This window comes from Mandrillus leucophaeus, unplaced genomic scaffold (assembly GCF_000951045.1).
Source record: "Mandrillus leucophaeus isolate KB7577 unplaced genomic scaffold, Mleu.le_1.0 Scaffold140, whole genome shotgun sequence".
NCBI lineage: Eukaryota > Metazoa > Chordata > Mammalia > Primates > Cercopithecidae > Mandrillus > Mandrillus leucophaeus.
In genome coordinates, this window is record NW_012101366.1 from 3,937,721 (window position 1) to 3,945,659 (window position 7,939).

At 36.6% G+C, this 7,939-nt stretch overlaps 1 long non-coding RNA gene across 1 annotated transcript in view; it reads left to right on the forward strand.

Moving 5' to 3' along the window:
- Positions 1 to 763, forward strand: part of LOC105534977 — a 144,093-nt gene extending 143,330 nt beyond the window's left edge. Inside the window, exons 3-4 of the long non-coding RNA XR_001005367.1 lie at positions 471 to 519; positions 669 to 763. This is a non-coding gene — a long non-coding RNA (uncharacterized LOC105534977). The remainder of the gene's footprint in view (positions 1 to 470; positions 520 to 668) is intronic.
- The last annotated feature ends 7,176 nt before the right edge of the window (positions 764 to 7,939 follow it).

Here is a 7,939-nt window from a genome sequence, read left to right on the forward strand (position 1 = left end):
AGGGTTTCCCCATTCTTATGACATAAACCTACCCACCGTCACCAAATGCTATATAACATTTTGAGCTATAGCATTTGCCTCTAAATAGTCTTTTTTTAAACAGATCAGACAGCATTATGCATCTCACGTGGTGCTGAAAAATAACATTCTCTGGCTTTACATAGTGTTGGCTATTGCATTATAAATTCCCACAATATAGGAGGATGGTGACAGAAGTATCAAGTCCCACCCATTCTTTACTATCTAGAGAATACTTTATGTTTCCTGCTTATTTATAATGGAATTTTTAATCATTGTATCACTCAAATGTGGCAAGTATTGATTTGGTATCTAAAATACTTCGTTATTCTGGAATGCTTTTTCTGCTTCAAGAGAATCCACAAAGTTGCTACATTTTCTCTTAAGATGGAATGGAATAGAAATTTAATAGAAGTGTTGATTGACACAGATGTGTTTCTTTTTCTTTACAGTTTTCCATCAAAAATTGGGAATCATGCCCTTTCATACAACATAGTTGTGGTAAGTAGAAGTAAAAGTGTTTGTTCATCATTAAGAATTGATCCCTCACTTTTTAAGAGATAATGAGTAGTTACATTTACATTAAAGAGTCAAGCTTTTTATTTTTGAATAATGGTTCAGTTCAAACTCCTTTGATTTGGATATTTGAGACACGATTTGTTGAAGTGAAAGAACACTGGAACAGAAGCAAAAAATACCTGAGATGAAGACTCACCTCTTACCATCAACCTAGTGTTGACTTTGGATAAACTACTTAATCTCTTTAGCATCTGCATCCTTACTTGTGAAATGAGAGGTTTAAATTACAGTTTCCTTCCAGCTGTAAGAGTCCGTATCATTATTTATTATACAGAAGTAATTTTCATTAAACATCTTAGAATTTAGATTTCTATCTTTTAAACATTTTATTATTTTATAACACCAGAAATTAAGAAATGTTATGCCTAATATCCCACTAACAGTGTCCTTTGCTGGATTGGCAAGTACAACATGGCTATATGTTGTACTAAATACGCTATATGCTGTTGCTAAAGCTATAGCAATTCTGCTATGGTGCCTCTTAAAATTCTGCCCTAGACTAATATGTTATATCTTCTAATTAAACCTTAACAATGAGCATGCAATCAAGAATCATTAAACATTGAATCAACAAATACAAGTTTAGCTATTTATTGAATAAAGTATACCTGTGAAGTCAATGTGACCTAGATTTTAGTCAAGTATGAATCTACCTATCTATCATCTCTCTCTCTCTCTCTCTCTCTCTCTCTCTCTGTATCTATCATGTCTGGGTATATATTTAGTCAAATTATTTTTAAATTTTATTTTTAGTTATTATGGATACATAATAGTTGTACATATTTCTGGGGTATGTGTGATGTTTGGATGCAGGCATACAAAGTGCAATGATCAAATCAGGGGGATTGTGGTATCCATCACCTCAAACATGTATCATTTATTTGTGTTAGGAGCATTCCAATTCCACTATTTCATTTCTCTAAGATATATGATAAGTTACTGTTAGCTATAGTCGCCCTATTGTGCTATCAAATACTAGATTTTATTCATTCTATCTAACTGTATTTTTGTAGTCATTAACCATCTCTACCTTATGCCCCATATTTTTGTATCCATTAATTATTCAAGTTTGTTGTATTGTTTTTCAGTGAAAATTATAGAGGATATTGGTATTCGATTTACCTACAACCTGGGACAAAATTGACCCCACTGATTTATTTCTTCCTAGGTCCATCTTTTCTCCGGGGGTAGTGGAAAGATGAGGATCATCAGAGAACCTAGGGTGTGATATCAGCTCTCCAGTACCAAACACAGTTCATTAACCTCTCAGAACCTCAGGTGTCTTGGGGCATAGTTCATGTCTCCTGGCCCATCTCACAGGATTATCAGGAGAATGAATGAGATAAGTGAGTGCATTGTGTAAACTGTGAAGTGCTAAATAAATGCAAGGTAATGCAATACTATGTGAAGTCTTCACTCAAGCTATTAGTTCATTAGTATACACTCAGCAAATGGGTTTGAGTACCTGGTACGTGGCACAGGCACTGTTTTAAGCATTGGGAATCAGCAGTCAAAAAGGCAGATAAAACTGTCTTGGGGCAGTAGGAAAAAGGCATTAAAAAGATAAATAAAAGGTTTCAAATAATCATCATTCATAAGAAAATTAAAATAAGATGCTTTGAGAATTGAGGAACAATTATAAATGGTCCTCTCTGTGAGGAGTGATTTTCAAGCTAAGACCTGGACGAAAAGATGGTATGAGTCAAATCCCTCAGGGAAGAGCATTCCCTTGGAAGGGAAGAATAAGTACAAGGACCCTAAGGCAGGAACCAGTTTCATGTTTGAAGAACACAAATAATCTCTGTGACTGTAAGTGAGGGTAAAGGTGAGGTGAGATAATTTAAATGAAGTAGAATTTGCATTCCCCAGAAAACGACAGAATGTTCTAGAATTTTGGTATAGTGTAGACTAAAGATGTTTTTCACATGAAATGGTGCAGCTGCTCTGTCTTAAAAAGATTCAGAGTAAATCCTGGGGGCCAACTGCTCTACACAGGTTAATAAAAACTTCATGACACCTATATGCTATTTCCTGAAGACTTATTTTGGGGAAGTTGGACTTCAAAGGAGAAATCATAACCAACATGTTTTCATCATTAGGTGAAAGCCAGTTTCCTTTGTGAGAGTACCATAGAAGAAGCTTCAAGTTTTCTGCCCATCAAGTTTGTCAGACAGTATTTCTGTTCAGGAGCAGGTAAACTACCCAGTGTCTAAAGCTACTCCCATTATGCCTAGATGCCCATAGCAATTTTTTTTCTTCAACGATAGGTGTCACTAAGAGGTAGTTGGGGAACACTAAGACCGACTTGCTTCAAAAGGATCTCAAATCATTCAGTCTATCAACCACAAGGGCACCCTATTCCCTCCTTCCCCACCTCCTGCCCAGCCCTGACTTCAGCCTGTTTTCAAGAAAGGCAATATAGCAGCAGCCATTTTTTTGTTTTGTTTTGCTGTCTTTGCCTCAGACTCCCTGCCCTAGCCTAGGAGAAGCAGTGTCCCAAACCCTGCCATGACCAATACACAGGCGCTTTTCACTTAACTTTAAGTCAAATTCCAATGATTCAGCAATGTGAAAACAAGCATCAAAGGGAGAGGCAGTGTGGGAGAGCAGCAAAAGCACTGGATTGGCAGGCAAGGAGACAGAGTTCAGCTTTAGATGTGCCTACTTCCGGAGCCTCAGTTCCCTTGTGTGTATAATCAGGATGAAAATATTTCCCTGCTGTTCTGGCAAGGTTCTAAAGGGAATTAAGTAGCTGTTATCTGCAGAAAGCACTTTGTGAAGCTAGGCTGCTATATAAGAATGGAGTGGGGAGAAATGGAGTAGTTCCAAATTGGCGAGTTTGTTTTCATTGACTACCAGGTATGGGAAGGGCACTGAAGAAGCAAGACAGGGGCTGAGAATTTGAAAAATATGCCCTTTGCCATGAAGACACTAGAATTTATGCTAGGGAGCAGAGATCATGTATTAAGGGGCTACTGTATGGCACAGCTCTGGGAGGCACTGTTTGCACTGTAGTCTACGCATACATTTGAAAGGGTTAAGAAAGAACATAAGTCCACTCAATTAAAGGATAGGCAGTAAGTGATGGAGGATCTCAGTGGCTGGAGACATTGAAGAAAGGTGAAAAGAAGGGATAAGACTTCAGCTACTACGTAGAAAAGGAAACCTTCTGATGGGAACAAGAATAGACACAAAAGATCTCCAGTAAATTTAAGAACATGAGACTAATTGGGTGTCCTTTCAGTAAGGGTACGAGAAAGTGGTGTGACTTTTTTGTTCTTTTCCAAAGTGGTTTTTTTTTTTTTAATATGGAAATAGTTTGGGGACTTTAAAAAATAATATTATGGCACCTGCCTATTCTTTCTCAATTCAAATGAAACTCAGCATCTGTTCTAAAGCACTAGGAAAAGCCAAGAGGAGAATGAAGTGCCTGACAGCTAAAACCTTTGTGTTCTTATCTTTTTACAGTATAATTTTTATTGACCCATGATCTGTTAACTTCTGTTCCTCATTCAATATAAAAAGATGATGACACAAATGTCTTTCAAAGCCTTTATATATGTTCAAATGCAGTAAAGGCCCTGTGGTTGCTGTCAAGCTAAGGGATTCAATATCCCTGAGAACATCCATTCCAATAACACTGGCCACTCAGAATGTGTGTGTGTCTGCGAGAGCACACACATGTGCATGCATGTAAATTCTGTGTCTAAAATAGTACAGTCCATGAAAACTGTCTTACTCTTCAATAAAATTCAGACATTTAGGGCTTCACAAGGTCCAGTATTTCTTAACATTATAAGACAAAAGAAGTTGAATTAAAGAATTTAGTTCATGGTTTAATTTGTAATTTCAAAATTACATTCGCATCTGAGTGTTAACTGTATTTGAGTAAATAAATGAGCAAAAAAGACTTAAGCATTTCTGTGAAACTGGGTCAATCAAGACAAATTTTTACTGTGATTCACTTTTTGGTCCCTCTTTTACTGTATAGCCTTTGATTTTTTTAAATGGCCCCATGTTTTATTGTTGACATTTTATTTCAATATCTGATTTGAAAACAGCAGACAGAGCCCCTGTGAATTTTAAAGAGATATCTGCTTTCTTTCATCACAGCTGCTCAGCCTTGGTGGATTGGCTGGGATTTTTTTTTTTTTTTTGATTATTATTGTATTACTTGTGAGAGGAGAAGGAGACAATGCAAACCAATATTCTGATGATAAAGATTTGGCAATCGAGTCATGTCATCATGTCTCTTTTCTCTTCCTCATCGGAGTTTTATGCAAAAGCAGAAACAGTGACTTTTTTCAACACCTGCATCTTTAACAACCAGAGCAGTGTAATTACCTTTCTTGAATATTCTATAGAATTGTCAAACAGCAATTTTCTTTTACAAGGGTGGCTTTTAAATAATGTCGTTTACATACAGAGTTTAACGTCTCTTAAAGTGAAAATCTAATTATAAGAAACTAAAATTTACTGCATGTTTATAATTTGATCCTTATAAAATTGCTAATCACGGCACCTTTAACATATATTATGAAGCAGAAAAAGTACATATACTCAGATTAAACTAAATATTTTGGAGTTTCTTGAATATATGTTAATTTCTATCACTATTACTGTTATTAACACTATTTGGTATTTTATGCATTGCTCTTGAATTCAACAATTTGTGGAGAGAGGTGGCTCACAATGACATGTTTTCTCAAGATCATCTGATGTCATCGTTTCCTCTTTGTTAATGAAAAGTATCAATATTTAAAAAGAACTGTCATTGTAGTTTATGTATAGACAATAAATGGTAAGTCAAGCAAGCTGAGATAATTCTTCCAATGGACACATTAGATAATAATGCCAATACTAAATAATATTAGAATTTAGGTAATGTACTGCCATTTGATAAAGTGGTTCATGTCCAGATTGTATACACACTTATCATCTTTGGCATCTGACTTTATAATTTTTGAAGTGCAGATGGGATTGTCAACCACTGGAAGGAGTGACACTTCAATATTTTACTACAAGGTGAATGTTAAAGTGAAAATTTTAACGTATCCCCACATTGTTTCATTCTGGAACAAGCTCTAAATTAATGTTATGTAATGTTATGAAATGTTATGAGCACACCTATAAACCTATCGCTTACAAAAAGATTAAAGAGTATGTTTTATAATCTTCAAATTGTCACTGTAGCAATTCCTCTGTTGCCCCACACTATTCTCAGAATGTCGACTCGGCTACATTTTCCTTCAGTGCTTCTGGTCAGAATTTCTGTTGTCTATGCCAATTTATGCCCAAGGAGTCTGTAAATCTTTTGTATCTTTTTTCTAAGCATGTTCTCCACGGAAAAGATAATCAGCCTGAAGTCTAATGTACAACCTTCTCAGGCGCTTTCTCAAAAGCACACTCTATCATTCTTTAAAAAAATTACAAATTAAAAAAAGAATTTTAATGGAGTCTTATACAGCATTGTTTTGAATTTCCATCAATTGTCTAGATAACCAGTATTTGTTTATATAGCTCCATTCTATAGACATATAACTGTTATGTAAAATAATTTTTAGACTGTTTATATCTTGGTCATATACAATATGATTTTTGTGCCTGAAATCTTAAGTATGCCAGGAGGAAGAATCACCAAGTCCAAAATGCTAGAAATGTATTCTTTATGCTGTGATACTCAGTTTAAATCTTGACATTTCCTGTTTGGAAAATAACGTTTGAAAAAGAAAGTGATACTCAAAATATTCCACCTATTCATAAATGATCTCAATAGCGATATTTTATTATGTAAAACATGTTACAATTCTTATTTCCCTCCTGTATTTCTAGGTCCTCCATAAAATATACATGTATGATGGTAGATATGTGTGTATCTGGGTTGCGTGTATTTCACATGCAAATACCAGAAAGCAAAAAAAGTAGCACGTTCATTCAACTTCTCTGTGGACATAATGTTACCAAAGTGAAAAGGCAATTCTCTCTCTCTCTCTTTTTTTAACTTTGCTTTCTCTAGCAACCACTTTAGATTTTATAGGGTTTCTCTCATACTATCTTAACTGGATTAAAGAGTAAGAACAAGTTTTCTCCATTACAAAATTCTCATTTAATCCTTATCCACACTTAATTTATCAAATTAAATCAGACAAGATTGATGCCAGGGCTTTTCAAGCCGGACATCGTGTGTAAAATCGGCAGACAAGGGTTTGTAAAGGGTGCCCACCGTGACTTGTCATAGCCTCTTGCCTCAGCTGCCCTCGCCTCGATCCAGGCGGGGTCAGGATGCTTCTTGGTGTTCCACTGTGGGCTCGGCGGGGAAACAGAGCAGCTACACAGCCTCCAGCAGAGTTACTTATTACACCCTCGCCTCCTTCACCTGCCCCAGCCATTCAAAATAACACCACACCATAAAATATTCATGAACCGCGCCATGCTGCAGCCAGGGCTCGCTACTGCAGGTGGCTGTTACATCAGTAATTGCTCAATACTTCCCTCCACAGCGTAAAATTGTTTTCATTATGTGTCATGAACACAGAGCCAAGCAAAGCCCTCTTGAGTGGTTTCCCAAGGGCTGGAGGGAGGTGGTACTTAACTTAAACAGGCGCTTTTTGGCTTAGATTTTAAAAAATAAATAAATAAAAAATAAAGGGAGAAGCCAGTGAAAGCTCATCATTAACTCTCCTTCTAAGTGCAACAAAAAGCAGAAGCTCATGCAAAACTCTCATAAAGATTATCCCAAATGTCTCAGTTACTAGGAAGAGCTTTAGGGGTTTTAGCGGGTCTTACGATACTTCAAGCTGCAGAGAAGAGAATAACTTTCCACCTGACTGAAGTTCCCATGGAGTGCAGAGCTCTGGGATAAGCAGGTTTCAGCAATAAACTCCTGCATTGTGAGGCAATAATGCCCAGCCAGGTCCCCGCATTTTGATTCAAGGGTGTCTTTTTCTTTCCCCCCTGTGGAGGACTAATCACAGCTCCACTTTGTTTAATTGCAGCAAAGAGAGAAATGTGTTTAAGAAGTCATTCTGGACCCCTTTAAATGAATGCTGGGGTTCTTCAAGGACAACAAACAGGATGCATAATAAATAAGCTTTAATTTTCAGATCAAAATAGGCAAAGTTAAAGATTTTTAGTGACTGATCTGGGAGAGATGCTGCTGTAAAGAGACCAGAAACTGGGGGGAAAAGGGCGGGGAAAGCAACAAGTGGGATTACAGTCTTGGTTTTTATATAGCACAAGCTGTTTTTGCATGGTGGGAGGATCCTTACAGGAATAAAATCTTTACGGAATTGGGAGCTAGTCGATTTCCCCTAGGATTTTGATTCTGATTCAGAAAGAAGAA